Raw genomic sequence first — 15489 nt, 5'->3', positions numbered from 1 at the left:
ATTACACCTCAAGCCATAGGGTCAAAGCCAGCGTAGTGCTGGCACAAACACAGACGGGGCCCCGAGGACCACAGGAGACCCCAAAATGAGCCCACACAGCCAGAGTCGCCTATGTTTTTGACAAAAGTCAAAGTTTAGTTGGAGAAAAGATAGACTTTTCAACACATGGGGAGGAAACTGGTTGTCTACGTATCAAGGGAAAGGATTGGATCCATAGCTCTCACCCTGCACAAGAGCCGTTCAAGAGAGAGCAGAGACCTTAACAACATGTGATCTGAATGCGTGTAATGATGGCTGGAGGTAAACACTTCAGGATCTGGGAAGAAGCAAGGCTCTGAAGGAGACTCTAATCACACAGGTAAAAAAATAAAAAAATAAAAACCACCAAGAATTGGTTGTAAACAGGATTACATGAAATGTAAAAGATGCTGAAGAGGAAAGCAACCGCCAGCAGAGGGGAAGGAGGGCTGTAGGGGTGGGAGGAGGCCTTGCCACCCACACTTCAGACGCGTGATTAACATTTAGGATGTATTTTAAAACTGGAGAAATTAAACACCAGAAAATTAAATCGTCTAATCAATACATGAGCTGAAGAGCCGAGCAGATATTTCTTAAAAGAGAAAATACAAATAGCCAATACACGCTTGAAGAGCCTCCCATATAATTAGCTATCAGGGAAATGAAAATTAAAACTCTTTTGAGAGTCCCTCACCCATCACAATGGCTGTCATCAAGAAAACAAATGAGAAGTGTCATCGAGGACATGAGGGGAGAGGGACAAGCATTCGCTACACTCCTGCTGGGAAGTAAACATGCACAGCCACTATGGAGAGGACAGGAAACAACAGGCTTAACGTGGGACCTGGCTATACCAGGTCCTGAGTGCACACCAAAGGAACGCACATCATCGAAGCACGAGGTCACTTGAATGTACGCATTTACTGCTGCACTGTCACGACAGTCAGGAAATGGAGCCAGCCTGGACTTCTGTCTTAGTTAGGGTTTTCCTGCTGTGAACAGACACCATGACCAAGGCAACTCTTATAAGGACAACATTTAATTGGGGCTGGGTTACAGGTTCAGAGGTGCAGTCCGTTATCATCAAGGCAGGAGCATGGCAGCATCCAGGCAGGCATGGTGCAGGAAGAGCTGAGAGTTCTACATCTTCATCTGGAGGCTGCTAGTGGAAGACTGACTTCCAGGCAGCTAGGATGAGGGTCTTAAGGCCCATGCACACAGTGACACTCCTACCCCAACAAGGCCACATCTTCTAATAGTGCCACTCCCTGGGCCAAGCATATAGAAACCATCACAACATCCATCAACTGGTAAATGGATAAGGACATTTTATTCAGCTATACAGAGAAGTGGAATCATGACATTTTCAGGAAAATAGATGGAAGCGCAAATTATTATGTTAAAATAAAACAGACAGACAAACTGTATCTTTTCCCTCACTGGTGGAACTGCATCTTAAAATGGCATATATGGGTGTGCTCTAGTCACTGTTCTATTGCTGTGAGGTGACACTGCGACCAAGACAACTTATAAAGTAAAGCATTTCATTGGAGGCTTGCATATTGGAGGGTGAGTCCATGACCATCATGATGGGAGCACAGACTAAGGCATGGTGCTGGAGCCTCTGATGCACACAGAGACAGGCAGGCAGGCATGGTGCTGGTGCATCTGTTCTACAAGTTGCAGGTAGAAAAAAAGTGACTCTGACTTTGTGTGTGCTTTTGAAACCTCTAAGACTCACCCATTCCAGTGACACACCACTTTCAAGCAGGCCACACCTTCTAATCCTTCCCAAACAGAGCCAGTAACTGGGGACCAAGCATTCAAACATGAGTCTGTGGAGGCCATTCTCAACACAGGACATATGCATGAGTGTGAGTGTGTGTGTGTGTGTGTGTGTGTGTGTGTGTGAAAATCAGAAGAGTGGAAAAGAATAAGTAGGAACAATGACACATGTGTATGAAAGTATTTTAGAAACCATGTGATTTAAAAAAAAAACTGTGAAGTATATTACTGAAAACATCAGCTAGCCAGGTGGTGGTGGTGCACACTTTTAATCCCAACACTTGTGAAGCAGACACAGGCAGATCTCTGAGTTCTAGGTTAGCCTGGTCTGCAGAGGGAGTTCCAGGACAGTCAGAACTACACAGAGAAACTTGTTTTGGGAAAAGAAAAAAAAAAAAACAAGCAAAAGAGAAAGGAAGTAAGGAAGGAAGGAAGGAAGGAAGGAAGGAAGGAAGGAAGGAAGGAAGACATTGGCAAAAGTTTTCAGCAAACAGTTTAGGGGTAAGATCCTAGAGAAGATGGTTTGATAAGATGTTGTCTTCTTAAAGGTTCCCCAGATCTGGTAAGTTTGTCCCTATGAGTTCTTAAGCTGTTACTGTTCAGTCCCCATGGTGGTTAGTCTTGGTTGTCAACCTTACTGGGTTAAGAGATGACTATGACTGGTAAAGCCCTCTCTGTGGATCTGTGTGGAGCTCCCTGTGAGACGTGGCATGTGTAGCACAGTGCCTGAGAGAGGAAGGGCTGCCATCAATGTGATGATAGTGTCCAAAGGGCTAGTGGCTCCATGGCTGGAAGTTAGAAGGCAATGTGCACCACCATCAACCCTCTTCCTGCCTTTCTTATTCCCTCCCTCTCTCCTCCCTTTCTTCTCCCTCCCTTCTCCCTCTCTCCCTCTTTCTCTCTTCCATCCTTCCTCCTTTTCTCCTCCCTCCTCTCTCCTCCTCTCCTCCCTCCCTCCTCTCCTCCCTCCATCTTTCCTTCCTCCTTCTCTCCTTCCTCCCTTCTCTCTACCTCCTCCATCTCTCCCTCCTTCCCTCTTCCATCCTCCCTCCCTCCCTCAACACCTCCATGCATGTACAGAACACGTGTTGTCTTCCCTCGCTACCGTTTGCTGGACCACCATGCTCACTAAGCCTCCTTCCTATTTCCCTGACTTTTGTTCATTCTGTTTTGGTTTTTTGGAGAACTGCTGAGTTTAATTCAGGGTTGTCTGCATAATCACAGGCAGAGAATCATTTCCTGGAGGTGAAGCAACTTACCAGCAGCTACACCACTGTAGAAGGTAAATCACCCTCCTACAGCAAACATTAACTCCAGGAGCTCCTTAGAGAGAGGCAGGGACTGCCGTTCCCTTCCCCCACCACCACGATGGAATGTGGACAGCCAGGGTCTTCCAGGTTTTGCGCAGGTGACCACGAACGCTGTGAGTTTGTGAGCACAATGGCCATGCTGTGTCCAGAAGACTGCACCCCCAAGCCCTGCCCCTTCCATCTTCTCAACCCTATGTTCCTCGTTCCTTCCACCACCTCTTCCGTGGTGTTCCCCCCGCCTCTAAAGGCACATATAAAAAGCGTGCTCTTTAGGGCTGAGCCCTCAACAGCCACTTACAATTGTCACTTTGACCAGTTATGAATCTGTGCATTAAGCACTGGTCACTGAGAGCCTGGTAAGGCCAAGAGCTGTACTAATGTATGAATATAAGGGTAAATATTTAGAAGACAGCCAGTACTACCATGTCCTCCAGCAAAACAATAGTGATAGGTACCGCCCTAGGCCTATGGCCAACAGTAATCGGCATGGCTTCCCTCTGAAGAGCAAGCCTCAGACACAATCAGAAGACAATTGGTTGCCCCCATAACAATTGTGTTGGCCATTGTACCAAGGAGCACATCTTGCCTGGCAGGTCAGTATCAGAGCTTACAGGCTCCGCAGCTGTGTAAGACCATTGGTTGCTTTTTTTTTTTCTACCAGAGGCCTGTGTAGTACCTTCCTGCACTATGAAAGCCAGCTGGCAAGGCTAAGGCTTCTGGCTCAGCTTCAGCTGATTTCTTTATGCCTGCAACTGAACCACATGGTGTCTTCAATACCACGGTCTTACCATCTAGTTCTGATGGACAACTAAGAGCATCGCCAACAGCTTTGATTGTTTCAGGAGCCTCTAACCAACAACTGCTCCACAAGGCTCTGAGATCTGCAGTCGCCAACCTGTGGCTTCTGACAGTAGCATCCTCTCCCCCAAGAAAGGAAGAAAGCATCTCCATTCAAACTCCTTTAAAAAAGAAAGATAGGAAGGAAGGAAGGATTATCTTTCAGGGTTGTCTGCATAATCACAGGCAGAGAATCATTTCCTGGAGGCGAAGCAACTTACCAGCAGCTACACCACTGTAGAAGGTAAATCACCCTCCTAGGAGGGAGGGAGGGAGGGAGGGAGGGAGGAAGGGAGGGAGGTGCACTGGCTGGTTTTGTGTGTCAACTTGACACAAGCTAGAGTCATGAGAGAGGAAGGAGCCTCAGTTGAGGAAATGCCTCCATGAGATCCAGCTGTAAAACATTTTCTCAATTAGTGATCAACAAGAAAGAGCGCAGCCTATTGTGGGTGGTGCCATCCTGGGCTGGTGGTCCTGGTTCTATAAGAACGCAGGCTGAGCAAGCCATGAACAAGTAAGCCAGTGAGCAATGCCCCTCCATGGCCTCTGCTTTAGCCTCTAACTCCAAGTTCATGCTCTGCTTGAGTTCCTGTCCTGACTTCCTCCAGTGATGGTCTATGATCTGGAAGTGTAAGCCACATAAACCTTTTCTCCCCTCAACTTGCTTTTTGGTCATGGTGCTTTGTCGCAGCAATAGAACCCTAACTAAAATGGGGCGGGGCAGGGGGTGGAAGGAGGAAGGAAATAAAAGAAGGAAGAGAAGAAGGGGAAGAAGAGACATAAGGAAGGAAAAAGAAAGAGAAGGGAAGACTCCTTTTATTTCTTCTCTTAAAGGTCTGAGACAGTCTCTATCAGAGTCTATCAGTGAGTTATGGCACAATCCTTTTGTTCTGTTAGATTTATGGTCCAACAGTGGCCACCCAGGTATTCTCTACTGAAAAGTAAAACCACTCTAAAACAGAATCCCTGCTTGCTTGGGACAGTCTGCTGACCTATCCTTTTTCATATTGTTTTACTCCAGTACTTACTTATTCAGTAATCGCTAAACCTTTCCTTTAACTTACAAAATAGTACATTTCCATGTGACTTTTTCATAGAGCCTTGGTTGGGGTTAATCTTCTGTCCTCTCCCTCCTCCCTCCCACTCCTCCCACCCTGCCCCTGCTGTGTTCTGTATCTACCAACCCTCTACTTTCATTCTACCTATGTTTTACTATCTCGCCTCCTCTAAGACTCCTGTCCCCTCTAGTGGTCCCTTTCTAGCTCCTGGCCCTTTACAGGCATTCCAAGTTAAACGCACTAATCTAAAAATGATATGCACATAGGAGGGAAGACAGCATCTGTCTCTTCGGTGGCCCTGCCTTTCTCAGTAAGCTTCCCAGTTCATGGGGAAGAGAGGACAGATTGAAGAGAGCAAGAGAAAGCCTTGGTGGTATGTCCCATTGGCCCACTTTCTCCCATGGGACCCCATCTCCTAATAGCCCACTCAGCTATGAACACCATAATGGATTAGTGCATTGACCCAATTGACTTTTAGCAGTGTCACTGGCTGGGGACAGAGATTTCAGCACAAGAACCTTGAGAGAGATTTTATATCTAAACTCTATCAACTCCAGTTGTCCCATTGCCACGGACCGGGCTCAGTCAGCTAAAAGCCAAGCGAGTCACTACTGGAGTAGATGTAGCATCCCATGAAAGGGGAGTTGAAAGAGCCCACTCCACAGATATCATCTCTAATGGGTAGACTCTCAGAGTACCCCAGAGATGGAGCCTCCTTCAGTAGCACCCATAAAGAACTCACTACTGCAGGACTGTCAAGGACGGGGGAGTCCCACCTGTGGCCCGAAGGCTACGGCATCCCAGGATAGCTATGGTTGTGACTACAACATCATAAACTTACTTAAAACATGATAAGACTTTCACTGTAATTTTTAAATTATGCATCATTTACTTCCGATTTTTCTCTCTCACTGTGTGATAGTTTGTATATTCTTGGACCAGGGAGTGGCACCATCTGAAGGTGTGGCCTTGTTGGAATAGGTGTGACCTGGATGGAGTAGGTGTGTCACTGTGGGTGTGGGTATAAGATCCTCACCCTAGTTACCTGGAAGTCAGTCTTCCACTTGCAGCCTTTGGATGAAGACAGAACTCTCAGCACCCCTTGTGCATGGTAGAACTCTCAGCTCCTCCTGTGCCATGCCTACCTGGATACTGCCATGCTCCCACCTTGATGATAATGGACTGAACCTCTGAACCTGTAAGCCAGCCCCAATTAAATGTTGTTTTTTATAAGACTTGCCTTGGTCATGATGTCTGTTCACAGCAGTAAAACCCTGACTAATATACACTGTTTACACTTTTCTTCTTGGCCTCCAGTTACACAGCCTTGAAAACTCTGACCATGCTATAAAACACAGGTGTTCACTCCTAATTTTTTCTTGTTTTGCTTTTGTACATAATATTTTTATACATTTTGGGGGAATTTATACAATGTATTTTGACCATGATGACTTCATCCCAACTCCTCCTGAATACACCCTCCCCCTCCCTATGCCCTCCCCCCCCCCCACTCACTCAACTTCAAGTTTTCTTCTTCTTCTTCTTTCCTTCATCAAGACTGATTTGTCATCTGACTACTCTTGGGAGTGGGGACTCCCCCAGAGCATGGTTGAGCCACTAGAAGCCACAGCATTAAAAAACCTGACTCCCTCTTCCAGAAGCTATCAAATGCCAGCAGCTCCTCCAGCAAGGGAGGGGACTTGATTCCCACCTTCTTCCTGCGCAGTGGCATCTTGTCTGGCTGGAGCTTGCTCAGGTATCGTGTTCATGCCACAACTGCCGTGAGATCGTATGTGAGGCTACCCTGCTGTATCCCCAAAACACTATTTCTTTAAAGTCATCTGCCTTCCCTGGCTCCTTTTTCTCTATTTTAAAAACTTTGTAGACGACAATGCTGTAGCTCTGTGTCACAGGAAATTAAATGATGTACTGCCGCACTTCTTGTGCATGTGGCTTCCAGGGTGTTATCTTCCAAAGGCAGACAGTCAGATTGGCACGGTTGGAAGTTATGCATGCCCGCGTGCCTTCGCAAGTGGAACACAAGGATTATCAGCAATGTTTTAACCTATCATTGCAAACAACAGCTGCTTACCTTTATTTGGAAAATTGTATACATCCTCACTTCCACATCTCAGCTGTGCCTCCTGGGTCACCCATACTTTCAGTCAACCACTCCCTTCATGTTTACACACCAGCAGCCGAGATGCAGAAGAAGCAAAACCATGATTTCTATTATTCTACCAATTAATTTTCATAATAAGAATAGAGACCGTCTTTGGCCTACTACTAGCTTTTAATCTAAATGTGAGTTCTACAACACGACCAAAGAAAGAGAATACAAAACACGAAAGATTATTAATGAAGGTAGATCTTCAACAGAAAGCAGAGACTACCTTTCTACTGAAGCAAATAGTGAGGTACTCCCCTTAACCTGTAGGGAACTTGTGCCCATTTCCAGAGACCATAACTCAGAGAGGCATCCTGTGCAAACACACCCTGCCCAATTCATGCACACCAAGGACTGTCTTAGCCATCAAGCAGATGAACTGAAGAGTCTGTCTTCTCAACAGAAGAGATCTTCAGCCACAGCTCAGACAGAGTCTATTGTAAAAGCTTCGTGAACAGGAACTTGTCTAATAACAAAACCATTCAGACCGCTCCACGACAGTGTGTTCACTGAGCGACGCACACAGAGCACAGAGGGTATAATGCACCCTGAAAAGGGAGAGAGACACCCTGGAAAGGGAGAGAATTTCTAATATAGTTTATCTCACAACAACATAGTCGAGAAAGAGAAGAATTGGGGAAATCTATCAGAAGAAATCTGGAAAATTGTGCTGTTGGTTTAAAATGTTAAGCTTTGGTCATTTCGACCCAAAAGGTTAGCCCTCAGTAGATTCCTGTGCCAGCAGGTAAAGCCTGTCCTACCCTACATCACAGGACTCCTGGCTCCTCAAGGATCATGCTTCTCTGTTCTGTTCCTCTCTACCCCACCCCAGAGATTGCTAGAATCCCCCTTCCCTGTGACACCTTACCCCACAGCCCTCCTGACTCCTCAAGGATCCTGCTACCCCATGCTGCTGGCTTATTCAACTCACCCCCCCATCCTCCACGATCTCATGTGCCCATACTTCCCAGGCTCCTGGCGCTAGCAACTTTATATCCCCAAGCCTCTAGCTAGGGCCAGTCCTTACTACCAAAGAGGCCAGCCAAGTCTTCTAGGTTCTGTCTTTCCTGCACTACCAGATAGGACCTGCTCCTCACAACCCCAACGATCATGCCCTGACTCCACACCTAGCTTCCCCAGGATCTCACACCCCCAACCTCCAGTTGATCTTAGCTGACTCAATTTAGGGCACACAGGGGTGGAGAGCCATGCCAGAAAGCAGAAGGGAGAGGCCCAGCAGGGAGTATGCTTATGCTGGCCAGTGACCATTAGCACAGACAGCAGCAGAGTCTGAAGAGAAGACTAGGTAGGGATAGAGTCAGCAGCTCTTGATACCCATCCCACAGAGGCCAGTCTCTCAACCTTCTTCTGCCTTTGTCTCTTTCTTACGATGTGCTCCCTCGCCTCCATGGAATGAAGAAAGTTTGTGTAAACAAGAAAGAAGAACTCAGCTAACAAACTCCTTCAGATATTCAAGTCCCAGCAAAGACTCGAAAGCACCAGGAAAAGCCACAATAGCATGCCCCATCTCCAGTGACTAACTCTACAATAATGACCCCCAGTGAGAACGACCTAGAAGAACTTCCAGACAAACAGTTCAGAATGATCATAACCTACGCTCAAACAACTCAAAGATACAAGAAAACGAAAACAAAAAGCTGGGTGAAAAGAGGAAGCCCATCCAGGATGTGAAAACAGTTTAAGAAGATAAAATTGCTGAAGAAAACCCAAATGCAGATGATGCTGGAAATAAGCTCTGTCAGACAGAGAACCCCAGTGGGAAGCCCACCCATACCGCAGATCACACGGAAAGCAGAGAGTCAGGGTGGGAAGATGATGCATAAGAGAAGACTGTGCACACCGAGGGGGGGGGGGGTCACAGAGGAAGAACGAACAGTACAAGAACAATTGCTGGAAAGAGACCCAAGGAAACACCACAAAACCAACAAAACGATAAGAAATAACTTTCAATAGGAACTCTGATCGTCAGTTCTCTTGGCTTCCCAGATATAAACATAGACTAAGTACAGATTTGGCAAGGGAACAGGAGCCATTTTTGGCCTCCAGGAAACACACCTCACCACCAACCTTGTACTCATCCTACCTTGGACTGAAGAGGTGGGCAAAGGAGTTCCGAGGACACTAACAGGCAGAGCTGTCCTGATATCTGACTAAACTGACTTCAACGACACTAAACGTTTTACTCACCAAACACAGACGTAGTCAATTTCATAGCAAACAAATACTACAGGATATAAAATCCCAGATTAACCACAGCACAGTGATAGTGGGTGACCTCAATACTGCCAACAGTAGACAGCTGCGCATCCAGACAAAACTAAACATGGAAACATTGGAGTTAAGTGGCATCATAAATTAAATGAGTCTAACTGTCTTAGGGTTTGTTTGGTTTTTTTGTCCCGTGGTCTCTTAAATCATTTATTTCTCCCAGACGGAAGGTGGGCATCGCTACTGGTAGACAAACACAGAACACTGCGTGCAGCAAGACTTGAAGAACAGCAGTGCAGGTAAGTGAGGCCAGGACTAAAGCGAAGGTGGAACCGTTCCAGCCCACGTTGCCAGCGTTCATGTCATAATAGTTGGTGTAGACCCGGTCCCAGCTGATGTGCAGGTGATCAGACAGCAGGCCGCACAGCAGCTTGCTGTAGTTGCAGTTCTGGGCACCACTGATCTTGCCAATGCTGTGTAGGCTGCAGAGGGCGCAGGCAGGGGTCGTTCGTGCTGCTAAAAGTCATGAGCTGGTCTGCGACCACGTGCACTGCGATGTACTGTGCAGGCTTGCTGGTGGCCTGCGCCAGCTGCTGGGTGAGCTCCCACAGAAACCCCTCTGGCACGGAGGCAGGGGGAACATTGGTGTTCACAATGAACATAGGCATGATGGCAGAGAGACTGCGAGCGTGGGCCGGAGGAGGATGTCTTAGGATTTTCTTGCAGTGAAGAGACACCATGACTAAGGCAACTCTTATGAAGGACAACATTTAATTGGGGCTGGCTTACAGTTTCAGAGGTTCAGTCCCTCATCATCATGGTGGGAATAATGGTGTCGTGCAGGCAGACTTGGTGCTGGAGGTACCAAGAGTTCTATATCTTGATCTGAAAGCAGCCAGGAGGAGGGCCAGGATCACACTGGGCAGACTTGAGCATAGCTGTGAGACCTCAGAGCCCTGCCTCCATGGTAACACACTTCCTCTAACAAGGCTACACACCTCCTAATAGTGCCACTTCCTGTGGGCCAAGCATGTTCAGACTACATGCACACAATAAAATATTGTCCAGCAGTAAAGAAAAATGAAATTATGAATTTTGAAAGTAAATGGATATAACCCCCCTCTCTCTCTCACACTCTCACACCCACACCCACATATATATGTATATATATGTGTGTGTGTGTGTATATATATATATATATATATATATATATATAGTGATGCCACCCAGCCCAGACTCAAAAGACAAATGTCACATGTTCTCTCATGTACATACTGGTCATTTTAAACTTGGAATTCATGTGAAAGCCAGGTAATTAGAAATTGGCCATTGATCAAAACAGAAAAATTAAAATACAGATGGTGGGCTAGCTAATCCTATGTTAACTTCACACAAACTTAGAGTGTATTAAGAAAATACCCCTACCAGATTAGCTTGGGGGTAGTCCTGTGGGGCATTTTCTTGATTAACAGTTGATGTAGGAGGGCCCAGCACACTATGGGCAGGGCCATTCCTGGGCCTGTGATCTTGGGTGCTATAAGAAATCAGACTGAGCAAACCAAGGGGAACAAACCAGAAAGCGCTGTCCTTCCTTGGTCTCTGCATCAGTTCCTGCCTTAAGTTCCTGACCTGACTTACTACTTGATAGACTATCACCTGGAGGTGTAAGATGAACCGAATCTTCCCTCCCACGTTGCTTTTAGTCTTTGAGTTTTATCACATCAACAGACCCTAAAATGGGACTGTTTATCACAGCAATAGAAAACTACTACAGAAGTGGGTACTGGAGGTGAAAAGATTCAAACAGTGGAGGGGCATGAAAATGTGTGGATGGGAGGGCTGAATCCAATAAAGGGATGTGAAAAAGCTCAAGTGGACATGGAAATAGGATAGAGCAGGGGACAGGGACAAGGACACATGAAGAAGCCTTCTGGAAACCCACTAGTTTGTAAGCTATGTAAATAACATAATGATTTGGAAGGAGTTTAAATGGGTGGACAATGTTGCTGCCAGAAGACATGAGTTGTTAAATGAAAGTCTCTGTGCCAGACACAGGCCATCTCTCTGTAAGTTATTGGTCAGGGAGGCCGCAAAGGTCTCAAAAGAAAGACAGACTAATGCCACTGCTCTTGGCTGCCCATCATAACTAGATGACAAGAGTCTATGGCTAACAATGCCACTCATTTAAATGGAGGACATAGAGGAATCAACCATGATTGGCCAGAAAAGATTCTCCCTGCTATCTAGCTTAACTGGTGCTAGAAAGTGCTACCTAAGGTGCCAAGGAAGAAGAGGCATAGGTCATCTCACCCAGCATTGGACCCTGAATGCTACAATACCAACTTACCAGGCAAGATGTACCCATTGGTGCAATAGTGTCATGATGGTTGTAAAAGTAGTCAACCACTTCCTGATTGGATATGAGGCGTGGTCCACGGGAGGACACCATGCCTGGTATGGTAGAAAGCCTATGGTCAGACTCAGGAGATCACAGGCTCTAAGGGAGAACTCTATGGCTGTTGTCATGTTAAAGGGCCATTCTGTCATACTGCCTTTTGTATACTTAATGCCTTAATTGTTTATTTTATATGTATGGGTGTTTTACCTACATGTATGTCTGTGCGCCACATGTGTGCAGTACCTGTGGGAGCCAGAAAAGAGTGGTAGATCCCCTGGAACTGGAGTTACTGACAGTTGTGAGCCACCATGTGGGTGGTAAGTCTCAAACCCTAGATCCTCTGGAAGAGTAGCCAGTGATCTGAGCTGCTGAGCCATCCTCCAGGGCCAATGTGTGTGTGTGTGTGTGTGTGTGTGTGTGTGTGTGTGTGTGTGTAGAATCTGATCGAAGTGCCAAGTGACTGTGAGTGTTCATTCATGGACGAGTCTCCCACCAACCCCACCTACAGTTCAAGGAACATCATGAACAACGAGTAGAGAGAATGAAAGGGGGACCCACAGATTGAGAACCGCTGCCCTAAGGCTGGTGACTTCCCCACTGTGAACTTTTGGCAAGGTTTATAATACCAGGTACAGGTCCCCTTCTGAGGAGCAGTCAGTCCTCAAAAGCAGCCACAGAGAGGTTGGTTAACCCATAACAGTCATGCCAGGATTACACAAATGGACACATCTTGCCTAGCAGTCAGTTTTCAACTTTTATTGGATGTATTGATGATGAACATGGTGTCACTGGAGATACAGCTTCTTTGATGCCATCAAAAAACACAAGTAGTAATATAAACATATGTATGACAAAAAATATGTTAAAGCAATTCTCTTCATCCATCATCAGTGTATCTAGTGTAGTCACTAATGCTGCACCAGAAATGGTGGATAAAGGGGGGAGGCTTAGAAATTTGTAGAAAGTAATGCGATTGTCTCACCAAAGTCACATTTAATGAATTATGACTGTACACACATACACACACACACACACACACAAATCCACGTGCAAAAGCTTTAGAAAGGGGCTGTGGCAATTGCTCAGTTGGTAAAATGCCTACGGATCACATGGAGTTCACTAACCCACCAGTCGAAGAGCTTTCAGGTTCAAAGACCCCGTCTCAAAAATTAGAAGTGCAAAGAAATCAAGAAAAAACACCCCAACTCAACCTCTAGCCTCTGCTCACATTAGAACATACATATACACACAAAATTATGTGTTCCCACACATATACACAACACAATACCCACAAATAGAAGTTTTAACAATATCATAGAAACTGTCAAGCCTGGACTCCATAAGGACCAAAGATTAAGTCATCACCAGTTGCAGGTACTCCTTAAAAGTGTTGATGGTGACATTTAATTTGAGAAGAATGGCTGAATGCATTCCAAATGAAAAAAATATATATTTGTGACATGGAAAGTGAAAAACAGTTTGCTCCAGAACTTTTTGCTAAAAACGGGCTCCTGGCACTTTGGGTGGCTTAACCTCTCATTTAAACGTTGAGGCCTTTGTCTTTAATGCGAAACCTGGCCTTATCTAGTGTTTTAAAACACCATGTTTCCAAATGAAACAAGTAATGGAAACCCAAATTAAGACAAATAATTTTTAATCATTTCAACAACCTGGCTAAACACAGTTGTGTAGACAGCAAAAAAAAAAAAAAAAAAAAAAAAAAAGTAGACTTGGTTTTTTATTTGAAGCGGGAATTTGAAAGCAGATTCTAAGATTTCTAGGAAAAAATAGTATTTTGTTATGTTTGTGGCTCCATTTTTCAGCCAACAGAAATTATAACTGCAAATGCCAAAGGGAACACGAGAAAAGGAAATCGGATGCAATACGGAGACAAATTTGATCTTGTCTCTTTCCCGGATTTTAGCGGGACCTGACTTCTTGGAAACACACATCTCTTCACAATCGTCCGTCTCTCGTGTTGCTGCTTTCTGGTACTGCCTCCACTGCAGACCAATGTTTTGAAGAATGGAGTGTACAAGGAATAAAGCTAGAACCCAGGTATTTGTCGTCGAGTCTAAGAGAGTTAGAGGAACACATATTGGCTGGAAACCTGAAAGCAAGCTTCCCGAGCGTGCTAGTCTTTTCCCAGAAGTCTTTGCGAGAGACAGTGGGTGGGGTGAATATCTAGAGAAGCAATAGGAACGAGGGAGGACTCAGGGGCGATGAAACAGCTGAGCCAGTCATGTTGCCCACTTCCAGCCTTAGCTTGTCCCATCCCAAAGGGATAAGCTGTTAACTTTCCCCTTCTCCACTTGGTCCTCTATCTTTGTTCGTACCAGAAAACAAACTTGGCAACCCCCTAAGCAACAACCATCACTGCTGTTAAGACAAGCACCAGTGAGGTCTCGCTCACCGTTGAAACTACATCTACTGTATTCGAGAAACTAATATCAAAGCCTCACTAGTTTTACGCTACCCTCTTTTTACTTTTATATTTTAAAACATTAAAAAAATGATGAAATTTTATTACCTAGGCATATTCTTGTTCTTCATTAGTGATCAAACGTGAGACCGACTGGGTGGTTTTAAAAGGCTTTTCTAATGGGGCACAGCTTAATGAGGATGATTGTTCGAGACATTACCGTTTGCCCGTAAAGGCTGTGATAAGCATAGACAGATCTTTCCCCGGCTCTTCTCACTGGTTTTTTGCTTTTGAGACAAGGTCTCCCTGTGTCACCATGGCTGTCCTGGACTCCTTATAAAAACCACGTTGGTTTCAAACTCACAGAGATCCCCACTGCCACTGCCTCCTAAACGCTGGGATAAAAGGTACGCACCACCGTGATTGGCTTCTCATTAGCTCTTGTGAGTGCTGGTGCCTGTAATGTGTGGTTCAAGCCAACGCTCCTTTGTTCAGTGTGGCCCAGGATTGGATGTCCACGGTCTTGATCAAGGAGGATGAATGGATGGTTTGCCTCTTTCTCTTTCATTATCAAGCATCCTTTGGGCAGCAGCCACCCAGGCTAAGATGGTGGGTGTAGTTCTCAGTCCTGAGAGCTGCATGGAAGCTAGTAGAATCCCCTCCCATTTCTTCCCTTCCATACTGAGCTGGGGGAGCCCCCGCCATGCCCACATGCTGCCTCTCCTCGCGCTTCTATGTGAAGCATCCAAGGTGTCTGCTCTAAGGCTTGGGCTTAGCATTGGACAGAGCTGGCTCTGCAGCCCCAGATAAGGAAGCACTCCCAGCACAGCCCGGAAGGACCCTGAGAGCTGCAGACTGGACACAATGGAAGAGACTGTGAGGCCTTCCCCTAAGAGACTCTCCAAGACATTTGTTTCTGAGACATCAGTCCATGAGTGAAGGAAACTGAGGCAGGGAGTTCATACCATAGAGGGCCCTTCCACCTTCTCAGGATCTGCTCCGGAGCTGGCATTTGTTCTTGTCCAGCCTCTCTAGGAACTGCAGATATAAGGACACAGAGAATGATGACAGGATGTGGATTGAGCCACAGTGGTGGGTGAAGCAGTCACAATAAGGGATGGGACAGCCACTGGGGTGGGGGTGGGGAGGCACAGGTCCATCAGGAGTGAGCAGCAAGAAGACTTGCAAGTGGCTCCCAGGGAAGCTAGGGAGAGCCACCGTCCAGAGCTCTAGCAGTCCAAAGAAGTCTGCGGATCCAAGGCACA

The 15489-nt window shown here is 46.1% G+C and overlaps 1 pseudogene; it reads right to left on the bottom strand.

Annotated features, from left to right (window-relative positions):
- Nucleotides 1-9570: 9570 nt before the first annotated feature.
- On the bottom strand, nucleotides 9571-10072 carry LOC110306593 (macrophage migration inhibitory factor pseudogene; annotated as a pseudogene).
- Nucleotides 10073-15489: the final 5417 nt, after the last annotated feature.

Source organism: Mus caroli, unplaced genomic scaffold, assembly GCF_978045245.1.
Source record: "Mus caroli unplaced genomic scaffold, Mus_caroli_1 scaffold_14, whole genome shotgun sequence".
Classification (NCBI taxonomy): domain Eukaryota; kingdom Metazoa; phylum Chordata; class Mammalia; order Rodentia; family Muridae; genus Mus; species Mus caroli.
The sequence above is the reverse complement of the archived record's forward strand: the minus strand, read 5'-3'. Positions and strand labels throughout refer to the sequence as shown.